The sequence below is a fragment of the Sphaerodactylus townsendi genome, linkage group LG15 (assembly GCF_021028975.2).
Source record: "Sphaerodactylus townsendi isolate TG3544 linkage group LG15, MPM_Stown_v2.3, whole genome shotgun sequence".
Taxonomy (NCBI): Eukaryota; Metazoa; Chordata; class Lepidosauria; order Squamata; family Sphaerodactylidae; genus Sphaerodactylus; species Sphaerodactylus townsendi.
In genome coordinates, this window is record NC_059439.1 from 27,006,307 (window position 1) to 27,019,863 (window position 13,557).

The window sequence follows — 13,557 nt, forward strand, 5'->3', positions numbered from 1 at the left end:
TGGCCAATGAAGATCTGTTGGGCAAACAAGAAATGGACAGTCTCAAAATGGTTAGAATATATTTGGGAACAAATACAGCTAGAAATTTTTGAGAGACTGGCAAAAAATACACAATGGCAAGAGAAATTAGAAGATATTATGAAATTATGGACATTGTATGAGAAATGGATGGAAGAAGCCGGATTTAACGAAGAACTATGGAACAAGAGAATAAGAAGAATGAACCTTCTGCTGCTTGAATAACCAATGAAAAGAAGGGGGGGGAGGGGGGGGGGAAAGGAAAAATGTATAGTTTGAATAAACATATTGAAGGTAAAAAAAAAAGATCTGTTGGGCAGATTAAAAATAAAATTTCTTGGGTAGCGGCTGCTGCCACAGTGCAGGGATCTTCTGTGTGAAATCAAGAAAATCCTTATGAGCAATATGTCCATTTAAAAAGCTGTCCTGTTAAGCAGAACCGCTGTATGAAAGGTTGGAGAGTTACTCTCGCAGGTAAGTATAACCTTGCTACCTGACACTGTGTAGTTTGCTCTTCCTCCTGTGGCAGCCATTTTGTGGTTGTACCTGCCAGGTGGTGTCGGAATCCCAAATGCGCCCACACTTTAGGACAGTCATAAAGATTTTCACGTGGGCTGCTACCTCCAAAAGAGAAAGGCCTTTTTTCCCCAAGACCTTTTTAACTGGGGGAGACCAAGACAGGTGCCTTCTGCGTGCTCAATCACAGTCCTTCCCAGCAATCGATTCTACATTTAATATTTGTTTTGGTATTGTGTAACGTAGATAACATACGAACAGCTGAATCATGTTAATCGTGATAAGCCATTGAAGAAAAACTCTGTAGGCTGAAACCCGGCTGTCAGAATAAGTGGCTTGTTTTTCAACCCAGATAATGGAATTTGTTCAGTTGTACACACTTTATCGAGCCATTTGGACCAGCTGAGGTTGATAACAAATCATTAGTAGAACGATTGTACCTTTTAATCTTTGAAGCTGTGTTATAGGGTCATGTAATCACCTGTGATATTTCGATACTGAGTGTAGCATATGAACTGTAACTCTTTTCATTTTTTAAAGAAAAGTAAAGTTCATTGATACCTGCAGGCTGGAGCAGAGTCAGAGGTGAGGAAAAGAGGCCATAGTTTCCAGAGAGGCAGCATGGTGTAGCGGTTAAGAGCAATGGACTCTCATCTGGAGAACTGGGTTCAATCCCCCACTCCTGCACATGAAGCCTGCAGGGTAACCTTGGGCGGTCATAGTTGTCTCCAAACTCTCTCAGCCCAAACGGAAGTGTAACCCCCATGCTCAGAATGGGTTGATCCAGAAAGGGGTGGAGACTCAAAGCAGCAGAAGGCTGCAGAGCTCATGTAGTTTGGAGGAGACAAGGCTACCAGACTCAGACCTTGATTTGTATAAGCCCTTAACACCTAGTTAAGGTAACTGCAATGTTGTTGGGAACTACTGGGAAGGTAGTTGTTTATTTTTTGCTATGTTGTAAATGTTGGAGTTTATTGTTTCAGGGTTTTTTGTGGTTGTAATGGGTGAGAGTTCTCCTGGAAACCTTCATCATGTTGAAATCCTGTTCATCAAGCCCTTGGAGTCTTCAGGAGCCAACCCACTTGCAAAGAAGAATTGGACTTGGCAGTATCAGTAGACTGTCAATATAAGGACTTGAAAATGCAACCTGAACAGGACCTTGAAGTGTGATATTAAATGTTGATGTTTGATGTTAAGAAAGTAAACCATTTTGTTTTAAAAATTTGTTGTTGCAAACTCATTCCAAGTTCTGCCCCACAGAACCCACAGATAGAGGTTACAGAAGCAGGCAACGGCAAACATCCACTGAACATATCTTGCCTTGAAAACCCTACAGGATCGCCATAAATCAGATGGGAGAAAATGGAATCCTCAAACTCTTTGGAAGAAAGGTGGTGTACAAATGTGAGGAAGGAAGGAAGGAATGGGAAGAACAAATATCACAGTAAATCCTCAGGGAAGTCCTCTTGAGAATGGTGTTTACCATCTGAAAAACGATGTAGAAGAAGAGGAGGAGGGTTTTGTACCCTGCTTTTCTCAACTGCAAGAAGTCTCAAAGCGGCTTACCCTCCTTTCCCCTCCCCACAAGACAGCACCTTGTGAGGTAGGTGGGGGCTGAGAGAGTTCTGAGAGAACTGTGACTGGCCCAGGGCCACACAGCGGGCTTCATGTGGACGAATGGGGAATCTAACCCAATTCTCCAGATTGGAGTCCACTGCTCTTAACCACTATACCATGCTAGTCATATCACAGACGGAAAAGCATCTTCCTTGCCAAGGAGAGATGGCTTTTTCATCATATGTAACTACAGTCACACACACACACACACACACACACACACACACACACACACACACACGCCAATGCTTGGTTTCAGACCTGAACCCTACCAAGAGAGCTGAGGCCCCTTCCGCACACGCAAAATAATGCGTTTTCAAACCACTTTCACAACTGTTTGCGAGTGGATTTTGCTATTCCGCACAGCTTCAAAGAGCACTGAAAGCAGCTTGAAAGTGCATGAGAGAAATATCCTGTAGATGAAAGACCGATGGCTAATTACACTATTGTTAAATTGGGAAAAAGCTGACATCTGTCAGTCAACCATCCCGTGTGGCCACTGGTCAATCCAGAAACCTCATCCAAGGACATTTAAATCGCCTTCCTGTTCTTCACAAATGCATGCCAAGAACCGGAGATAAGTGTTAAGTGTCCTGTCTGAAATCAGCCTAAAAGACACACACCCTGATGAGAGATGCAGCATCGCTGCAAAAATGTTGAAATCATTTTTTTTTCTTCCACAGTGGGATTTTTCTCCAGGAATCCACCCTCTCGGTGCTGTAGGAAAGCGAAATACATGCACTCCTACACATGTAGGATAAAAATCCCACTTGATTCAGCAATACTCCCACATAAACATCTGAATGGCTGCTGACTTGACTTTCTGCTGATGCTTATGCTTTACAGTTTAAAGAACTCTGAAATGTTGCACACATAGAATGGTACTATCCAGTAGATTTAAGATTTTTTTTTAAAAAAAAGCATAAATGGATATTTAAACGATATCCAGATTTAGAGATGGAGCCAAATGGAGGCCTCTTCATCTTGTGGTATATCTGAATATTTTTAGTTAGGAACAAATAGGGAAAAAAATTAAAAGTTGGAAAATAGAAACCCCAACATTGAAGCACCCAAACTTAGGCTCATTCCGCACATGCAGAATAATGCACTTTCAAACTGCTTTCAGTGCTCTTTGAAGCTGTGCAGAATGGCAAAATCTACTTGCAAACAGTTGTGAAAGTGGTTTGAAAACACATTATTTTGCGTGTGCGGAAGGGGCCTTTGAAACTGCATTCAGATTCTCAGCCAAAAGAGAAGGAACTTGTATTTTTAAAAAGAAGGAAGGAAGGAAGGAAGGAAGGAAGGAAGGAAGGAAGGAAGGAAGGAAGGAAGGAAGGAAGGAAGGAAGGAAGGAAGGAAGGAAGGAAGGAAGGAAGGAAGGAAGGAAGGAAGGAAGGAAGGAAGGAAGGAAGGAAGGAAGGAAGGAAGGAAAGCTCTGGAAATTATTGCTTTTTATTCCACCCTTTCTCAGAGTGGTACAGAGTTCAGAGTGGTAAGGAGAGAGATCTTTTCTTCTGTAATTCCCCTGTAAAGGAGTGGGGAGAGAGATGAAACGACAGGGCCCAAGAACACCCAATTTCCATAGCAGAGTAGAGATTGAATACAGGACTTTTTTTCTCGTTGTCTACCACTATATCCCACTGGTTCTGCAAATGCCTTTGAGGCAGAGACTTTCGTTAAGTACTGCGCCCATTGAGGGTGCTAAACAATAATAATTCAAGTGGAGCAGACAGAAAAACTTTGAGAGCATCTGGAACTTATCCATATCTTATCATATATTCTGTCAGACTGCTATCTTACACATATTTTCATGAAAGAAAGTGCCATAATAGGGATTCCTTCTGAATATCCAATCCAATCCAAAAACCTTTATTAGGCATAAAACTGGAAGTACCGAACATTCCAAGTACAAGAACGGGATCATTGTTACACATCATGTAGGACACGGATTAAAAATGTGGCAACTGCTTCCATAATTTGTACATCAGAGCTGTTCAATCGCTTAGACATTTTTAGTTTGAGAAAAACATAAATTTTGGAGGTAATAAAGCTCCCAGATCAGTTCTAATACCTCGAACAGTAAAGCAGGATATGAGGAATTGAGTCCATGGTGTTGGGACAGTACCGACAACAACGCTCACTTCGTGGGATGTTAAGGAAACTACCTTGAAGATAGATAGAGGGGAATGAGTTGACCTTGCTCTGGTCATGACCCATCTACACTTATACCGTGTTTCCCCAAATATAAGACAGTGTCTTATATTAATTTTTGCTCCCAAAGATGCGCTATGTCTTATTTTCAGGGGATGTCTTATTTTTCTGTGTTCTGTTCGTCGGGCATGCTTCCAAACAAAAACTTTGCTACGTCTTACTTTTGGGGGATGCCTTATATTTCACACTTCAGCAAAACCTCTACTACGTCTTATTTTCTGGGGATGTCTTATATTCGGGGAAACAGGGTAGTTGACAAGCTGTTCGAAATATACAGCAGGGCTAGATTTCTGGGGTGTGATTCCAAAATATAGAGGGGAACAAGAGCTTTGCGCAGTACTCGGGAGAAATTGGTATTTCTGGTCATACAGTCTGGTCTTTAGATGAAGGTAAATCTCCGTGGCGGTGAGCATATGAAGAGACTCCCATGAGAAACCCAAGGAGAAGATTTTTTTTTCCGATATGAAGCCACCACTTCGAAAGCTGACGCTCCCTCATTTCTAGCGAAGAGAAACTTTTTGGATCTGTGCAGAAGCAGAGACGCAGCCAAAACTTAAATGTTACCGCCCATGCCCTAGTTTCTAATAGATGTTGCCTTGATTCCAGACAAAGCACACCATAAGGGACACAATGTGGGGTGCCAAATATCTTATATAGGAAGTTTGATTGGATGCGCTCCAGGTTCTTGTGCCAAGCTTGGATCCAGACAGGGACACCATACAATAGGTACTGGACCACCTTGGCATTAAACACCTTCAGTGCTGCTGGAATAAACCTCCCACGATGGATGTTAAAAAATTTCAAAACTGCAGCGGACAGATTCTTGCAACCTTTAATAGTGTTATCCCTATCAGTGGTCCAGCTTAACTTATGGTGAAATGTTATCCCAAGGTATTTGAACAATTTGACCTTCGGAATAACCACACACAGCAGTAGTATGCGCACAGAGAACGCCACAGGAGGTGGTGATGGCCACTAACCTGGATAGCTTTAAAAAGGGCTTGGACAGATTTATGGAGGAGAAGTCGATCTATGGCTACCAATCTTGATCTGCCTTGATCTCAGATTGCAAATGCCTTAGCAGACCAGGTGCTCAGGAGCAGCAGCAGCAGAAGGCCATTGCTTTTACATCCTGCATGTGAGCTCCCAAAGGCACCTGGTGGGCCACTGCGAGTAGCAGAGTGCTGGACTAGATGGACTCTGGTCTGATCCAGCAGGCTCCCTCTTATGTTCTTATGTTCTTAAAGTACGCTGTTCGTCCTGAAATATTTATTTTGATCCTCTGAAGATGCCAGCCACAGATGCAGGTGAAACGACAGGAGAAAATGCTACTGGAACACGGCCATACAACCCAGAAAACCCACAACACCCTAATGATTCCGGCCGTGAAAGCCTTCGACAATATTTATTTTGCCTACCCTGTTCCACTGCAGTATATCTATCATATGTATCTCTCGTTATACAGAAAAGTGGTTATGCAGAAAAGTGCTGTTGAAGGAACAGCAAAAACTCCTGTGGAAAGGGGAGTGCAGAGTTTTTTCCCCTTTAATCTAGAAACTTTCCATGCCGCCTTTCCACCCAATTCAGGACATTTCTAAACAGCACATTCTGGACAGGATGAGGCACCAAGTCCATTCGCAGCCTCTCCAGCTAAAAGGATCTCTGGCAGGGCTGGGAAGATCCCTTGGAGATTTCTGGAGAGCTGCCACCAATCAGAGCTGTGGACTAGAACCGGGCTAGTGGGTCACACCCTCTAGGGCAGTGATGGCGAACCTTTTCGAGACCGAGTGCCCAAATTGCAACCCAAAACCCACTTATTTATCGCAAAGTGCCAACACGGCAATTTAACCTGAATGCTGAGGTTTTAGTATAGAAAAACCGGTTGGCTCCAAGGCGCCCGTTACTCGGGAGTAAGCTTGGTGGTAGTCGGTGGCTTTGCTTTGAAGCAACCGTGCAACTCTTTGAACGGGTGAATCACAACCCTAGGATGGTTTACTCAGAAGCAAGCCCCATTGCCAGTAACCGAGCTTACTCCCAGGTAAAGGATCACTAGTTCTTCACATGAAAATCAGTGGGGTTTAACAGCGCTTAACAGGGTTACCTACACTACTTCCCCAAAACTAGGTCTTAGGTTTAATGCTAATAATCAAGCCCAGCTGTCCAGGCCAGCCTAGATGTGTGTGTGTGGGGGGGGCACTCTGTGCGTGCCCACAGAGAGGGCTCTGAGTGCCAGCTCTGGCACCCGTGCCATAGGTTCGCCACCACTGCTCTAGGGAACAGTCTCCCAGTGGCCCTGCGCATGACTCCGGGCGTCCTTGTTTGTTATGCCACATGTAGCGGTTCCTGTGCTTCTGGGTCAACCAATTGCCTGCATGGCTAAGCCAGCCATGTGCGAATAAATCAAAGAACTTCATTAAGTGTCGGGTGCAAGGCAACCTGAGTCTCTTCCACCACTGAGGTTGACTGCAGGAAGCTGTGTTGGGACCCAAGGAACAGAACGCATCAGGAAAAGCCTGTCACTCAAGCCCAGTCACTAGATCTCCAAGTTCCCCAAAACTTCTCCCCAAATCGGATGTTGGCTGAGCGGAGGAGGGATAGGGGTGGCGGCGGAGGAGAAACGCCCTCAAGGCATGAAGCTGCCTGTCTGCAGAATCTTACAGTGCAATTGCAGGATGTGGTCCAGGCAGCCCTTCAAGGTGCTGAGAAAGGACTCTGGTGACAGAGAAGCCAACACAACACACTGCACCTTACAGGGCGAATGCGATCCTGAATACACTTGATACCCTTCGAAACGCATTATTTGCAATGAATCTGGAAGGACCCGGCTCAGCTGCTGCAAAGCAAATATACAGCCTGGGAAGGAGGTCACTAGGACACGCGCGCCTCACCTGTCGCGCTTGGAAGGGGATCCTTCCACGGGCCATGCCTCGAAAAACTAATTTAACCCGGGCTAAACTGTCCCGGGTAGGTACTCCACTGAGCCCCCCCCCCCTTCTCTCCCAGCAGATCTCAATCGTGCCTACTCACCTCAGCCAGAGGAGCAAGAATCGTGGCCGGTTGACCGTGATCCCAAATCCGAAGGATCCTTCATGGGCTCGGGGCGGGGGAGTCCCTCCCCTCTGAGCCGGCGAGGGCAGCTGCTGCCCCTCTGCTTGCTACCGCGGGCAGGCGGCGGCCCCGACTCGCTGGAAACCTCTCGCAGCCCCGATTTATCAGGCGCGGGGCTGCGAAATCGAAAGTGCTGCGGTGAGCGGAGAGGAGGAGCCGCGGAGGAGCCCGGCGGTGGCTGCTGAGAAGCGAGGCGGTGGGGTCGGGGGGGACCCCCGCCGTGGCCGACCCGCTGCCCCCCAACCCTCGGAGGCCCCCGCCCCAGTTTAGGACCAGGGCTCGGGAGGGCTGGCCGTCAGCCTCGGAGTCGTGTGTGGGAGAGAGAGCTTTTAAGAAGAGGTCCCAGAACTTGACTTGCCTCCCGGCGCAGAATGGGGAGCTGCCCAACCCGAGTTCGATTCCAAGGGAAGTCTAATCTAATAAAAAGAGTATTTATTCGTGAACTCCATTCTGGATAGGAAGGTAGATAGATAGGTTCACTGTTCTAATCTAATCTAGCTGGATGGGGATGGATGTAGCCAGCATCGATCCTCTCTACACACATGGGGCAGTAGAAGTTAGAGAGCAAGAAGGAGTGAGAGTATCAGTCTAACACCAAAGGGATTCCAAGGGAAGTCGGTTCCAGGTAGCCGGCTCAAGTTTGACTCCTCCGTCCGATGTGGGTCAAATGAGTTCCTCGCTTTCTGGGGGTGAAGTGAATGCGGACTGGAGAAGAAGGCAATGGCAAACCACCCTGGAAACATAGTCTGTCTAGTAAAAGTCATGGGGTGATGTTACGCCCAGTGCTGGATTTGGAGGATGGGAGGCCCTCAGCTATTTCACTTGTGAGAGAGACCCCTCCCAATCCCCATCCTCACGACTAGAGGGAGATGGGGGGGGGGGGGGGTCCACGAAATGTCACGTGGTTGAAGGAGCAAGCTTGTTTTCTGCTGCTCCGGAGACTAGAACCAGGAGTCATGGGTTCAAGGGGAAGGAAACGAGATTCCACCTAAACATCAGGAAAGACCTTCTGACAGTCAGGGCTGTTGGCAGTGGAATTCACTACCTCGGAGTGTGGTGGAGTCTCCTTCTTGGGAGGTTTTTAAACAGGCTGGATGGCCATCTGTCGGGAGTGCTTTGATTGTGTGTTCCTGCATGGCAGGGGGTTGGACTCGATGGCCTTTGGGGGTCTCTTCCAACTCTATGATTCTATGAAATGGGATCCGCTTTAGTGAAGAAACCAATACCAAGACAGCATTATTCTGAAACGCAATGCAAGGTTGTTTAGAGACTACAGTGTGTTATGACAGCATGTGGAAGAAAAGGCCTCTGGTCGGGTCAAAAAACATTGTGCACCTGTAACCCCCATGCTCAGAATGGGTTGACCCAGTAAGGGGTGGCGACCCAAAGCAGCAAGAGGCTGCAGACCTCATGTAGTTTGGAGGAGACAAGGCTACCAGACTTGGACCTTGATTTGTATAAGTGTCTCTCTGGGACCCAAGGAACAAGGTGTTAAGGGCTTCTTTTTGTGGTTGTAATGGGTGAGAGTTCTCCTGGAAACCTTCATCATGTCAAATGTTGACGTTATATGTTATGTGTTAAGAAAGTAAACCATTTTGTTTTTAAAATTTGTTGTTGCAAACTCATTCCAGGTTCTGCCCCACAGAACCCACAGATAGAGGTTACACACCCAAAACCCGTGCGCTCCTTTGGCAAAATGCAATCAGCTCCCTTGTATAGGTGACTCCAGAGGTCTGCTTCCTACCCATCCCCCTATCTGTGGGGTCACCATAAGTCAGCTATGACTTGCCAGCAGAAGTAAACACACACACACCCAACCCCAAACCATCCAGTGTTGGGAGTCCTGGATGTTCCAACCCATTAGATAACTTTCCCCTTTTTTCCCCCACCAGTTGCTCCCCCTTTGGCTCAGAAAAGCTCGTGCTGCTGGGATAAATGTATCTGGTCTTTAAGGTGCCACCAACTGGCCTGCTGGTTTGTTTTGCGTCCCCCCCTTCAAGCCGCAGAGAGCCCAAGAGTCCTATCAACCCAATCGATGTCTGTCGCCTCCCTCTTTGGAATGTGCCATTTTTTTTCATGCAGTGTGTTAACCCGCTCCCAGCCAATCTCCACTGCATCAGGACACACAAGGGGCAGAATGGGAGTGGTCTTCTGCTGCACACAACTGGAACCCCCCCCCCCCCAAGACCTCCAGCCCTGACTGGCTCCACTCTTGTTCCCAGAGGGGCAAAAGCAAACTGCCAACCCCAACAGAATCCAAGCCTGAGGTCACGGGCCGCCCAGTGTTGCACAGTGAGGCTCCTCTCCGTGGTCGGGCTGCAGGGTCTCGGAGGAGTCTGGGCTAGGAAAGGCATCTGGAAGGTCAGCGGGGTCAAAGAACATTTGGGGATATTTGGGAGGCAGCAGCGGGGGTGGAGCAGGAAAGAATGGCCAGTTAGAGGCCAGCGCATCCTGCATTACTAGAGACTGCGCTTCAACACACCATCGTTTCACCAGCATGGCCACCGGGCTTTCATGCTGACAGAGGCTGATGGGAAACTGTAGTTCCTGAACATCTGAGAGCCGCAGGTTCCCTCACCCCTGAACTAGAGTCAGGGTAGGGAACCTCACGGCTCTCAGATGTTCAGGAACTACAGCCCATCAGCCCCTCCTGGCCAATTGGCCATGCTGACAAACTGATAGAATTATAGTTCGGTATCTGGAGGCTCCTGATTCTGAGCTCAAACACCACTGGGGAGAGGTTTGGTCTATAACCGTGGTGGCGAACCTTTGGCACTCCAGATGTTATGGACTACAATTCCCATCAGCTCCTGCCAGTATGGCCAATTGGCAGGGGCTGATGGGAATTGTAGTCCATAACATCTGGAGTGCCAAAGGTTCGGCACCACTGGTCTATAATATATCAATTCAAGAAGGATATTGACGAGCTGGAGCACGTCCAGAGGAGGGCAACCAAAATGGTATAAGGTCTGGAATCCATGCCCTACGAGGAGAGGCTTAGGGAGCTAGCCTGGTCTATTCCAGATCATGGCAGGTTGCCAACTACAGCCTGGGAGATTCCTGGAGATTAGGAGCTGGAGCCTGTGGAATTTGGAGAGGGATTTCATCCAAAGTCTGCAGTATGCCATGGAGTTCACCTTCTGAAACAGCTGTTTTCTTTAGGGGAACTGATTTTTGGCCCCCTGGGATCATTTGTAGTTCTGGGAGAACTCCAGACCTCCCTGCAGGTTGGCAGCCCCCTGCCCTGGACCCTAGCGATGTGCTTGTGCCGGCCTGGGGTGTTTTCACATTAAGATTCTGTAACGGGCTGATTCAATCTCTGCATTTATGTCACTCCTATTTCAGCTGTGTTGCCTAACTTTCCCTGCAAAGTTCTTCTAAATCTTTCAGCGTTGATAGCAGGTCAGATGCACAAAGCCCGATGGCTTCCTGGCAGAAATTCTTGAGAATTAATTCCTTATTTTCAACCTACATTGCCCTGGTTGAACACCGATTCCAGCAATCAAAGTTACCAAAGTTACCAACTGCTTAGTTGAGTAGCCGCCCGATCAAATGACCTTTTATTTTGGCATCTTTGCTGTTTGGGTTTTGTTTTGGCATCTTTGCTGTTTGGGTTTTGGCTCTTGATGGTTTCTTGCAAACATGGATGGTCTTTCCCCTACCCCAAATGAAAACCTTTTCTTATTCCTGGATGTATTTGTTGGTGTGTGTGTGTGTGTGTGTGTGTGTGAATTTCCAGGTGACTCTCTGGCAAGACTGCCAGTGGACAAGATAAGCCCATCTTTAATCCTTATAGGGCAGTGATGGCGAACCTTTTCGAGACCGAGTGCCCAAATTGCAACCCAAACCCCATTTATTTATTGCAAAGTGCCAACCCAGCAATTTAACCTGAATGCTGAGGTTTTAGTTTAGAAAAAAATGGTTGGCTCTCTCTTCCTCCGCCCCACCCGCTCAAGCTGCTGTAGGATTCAGCAAGTCCCACACGCACCACTCTGTGCCTCTCTAGCATCTCTGCCCCTTCTGCACCCCCCCCCCCCCGTGGGCAGCAGCCACCCAGAGCACAGGCACCAGGCCCACCAGCCGAGTCCTCCCTGCTCACCGCGGTGCGCACATGTCATGCTCAGTGGCCCAGGCAGCCTAGATGGGTGTGCGTGGGATGTGTGTGATTTTCCACCCCCACATGACGAACTCTATGTGTGCATGCCCACAGAAAGGGCTCCGAGTGCCACCTTTGGCACCTGTGCCATAGGTTCGCCATCACTGTTATAGGGCAATGCAAATAACACACATGCACAAAGAAGAAGAATTTGGATTTATACCCCACCTTTCTCTCCTGTAAGGAGACTCCAGGTGGCTTGCAAGCTCCTTTCCCTTTAATGTATTGTCAAAGGCTTTCATGGCCAGAATCACTGGGGTGTTGTGTGGTTTCTGGACTGAATGGCTGTGTTCTAGTAGCATTTTCTCCTGATGTTTCACCTGTATCTGTGGCTGGCATCTTCAGAGGATCTGGAAGATGCCAGCCACAGATGCAGGTAAAACGTCAGGAGAAAATGCTACTAGAACACGGCCATACAGCTTGGAAACAACACAACACTCCTTTCCCTTTCCCTTCTTCTCCCCACAACAGACACCTTGTGAGGTAGGTGGGGCTGAGAGAGTTCAGAGAGAACTGTGACTAACCCAAGATCACCCAGCAGGAATGTAGGGCCCCTTCCGCACACGCAAAATAATGTATTTTCAAACCACTCTCACAACTGTTTGCAAGTGGATTTTGCCGTTCCGCACAGCTTCAAAGAGCACTGAAAGCAGTTTGAAAGTGCATTATTCTGCATGTGCGGAATGAGCCTAAGAGTGCGGAAACACATCTGGTTCACCAGATAAGCCTCTGCCACTCAGGTGGAAGACTGGGGAATCAAACCCAGTTCTCCAGATTAGAATCCATCTGCTCTTAACCACTGCATCACGCCGGCTCTCCCAGCGCAAGCACTAGCACAAGCCGGAAGACCCTTTCAGAAAAAGGACAACCTTTCTCCAAAACTCTTTTTAAAAAGTGCTTTGAGTTCTATTGGGAATTCTCAATATTGGAGCCAGAGAAAAAGAAATGGGATTTATAGCTGATATAATTTATGGAGGACTGTAAGGACAACCGCTTAATTGCATTCAGCTGCATGGATGCCCCCCCCCCCGCCCCTTTGGTGATCCCGAGCAGCTTTTGCTGCGTAACAGCTTGTCTTCTGACTGACCAAGGGTCAAGGGCACCTTTATGGAGCTGTCAATCTTGTGCTGATCATCATCAGCGAGTTGACCTTCCTGGGAAGACAGCCCAATGAATGGGTTCCAATCCTGCGCTCGCTTACTTGGCCACGGTTGAGTAAACATGCACAAGATGGCCACAGGAATCTCTCGCGGCAGAGGACATTATCGGCTCACTCTCTGCATCATGGGGACAGACAAAACAACCACCGAAGAGCTGAGGCCATGGAATTTGGAAGGGGGCAGACAGCAAGCAGAGTTTCAGAAGGGCAGCTTGGGGGACTAGGCCGGGGATGACTCAGAAAGCGAGTCGAGAATCTCGTAGTCAAACCTCCAAGAGAAAGTCGGTGTGGTTAAAATGTCAGATTGTAAGCGGGGGGGAAACCCCAGTTCCAGCTCCTGTACAGCTCAAAAGGCGCACTTTGGTCAGTCGCTTTTTTGCAGTGGAAATCCCCCCCCCTCTCCGAGGGGATAAGGTGGCCAACTCCTGGTGGGAAAATTCCTGGAGATTTGGTAGAATGACCTGGGAAGGGAATGAGCCCCTACTGAGCACAATGCCATAGAGTCCGCTGTCCCAAACGGTCATGTTCTCCAGACGAAACTATCCCGGTCATCTGGGTGATAAATTGTAATTCTGGGAGGTCTCCAGGCCTCCCCTGGCAGCTGGCAACCCAAGCCAGGGGCCATTCCTACAGTTAAACAGAACAAAACACTCTCCAATGGCCAATATAGTAAATCAAATGCAGATAAATATTTATTTATTTGGAGTGTTGTGTGGTTTCCAGGTTGTATGGCCATGCTCTGGGAGCAGCAGTGGCGTAGTGGTTAAGAGCG

At 47.7% G+C, this 13,557-nt stretch overlaps 1 protein-coding gene across 1 annotated transcript in view; it reads right to left on the reverse strand.

Annotated features, from left to right (window-relative positions):
* Nucleotides 1-7,621, reverse strand: part of FLT3LG (fms related receptor tyrosine kinase 3 ligand) — a 28,948-nt gene extending 21,327 nt beyond the window's left edge. The window contains exon 1 of the mRNA XM_048517861.1: nt 7,390-7,621. The gene's annotated coding sequence lies outside the window, so the exon portion shown is untranslated. The remainder of the gene's footprint in view (nt 1-7,389) is intronic.
* Between the last annotated feature and the right edge of the window lie 5,936 nt (nt 7,622-13,557).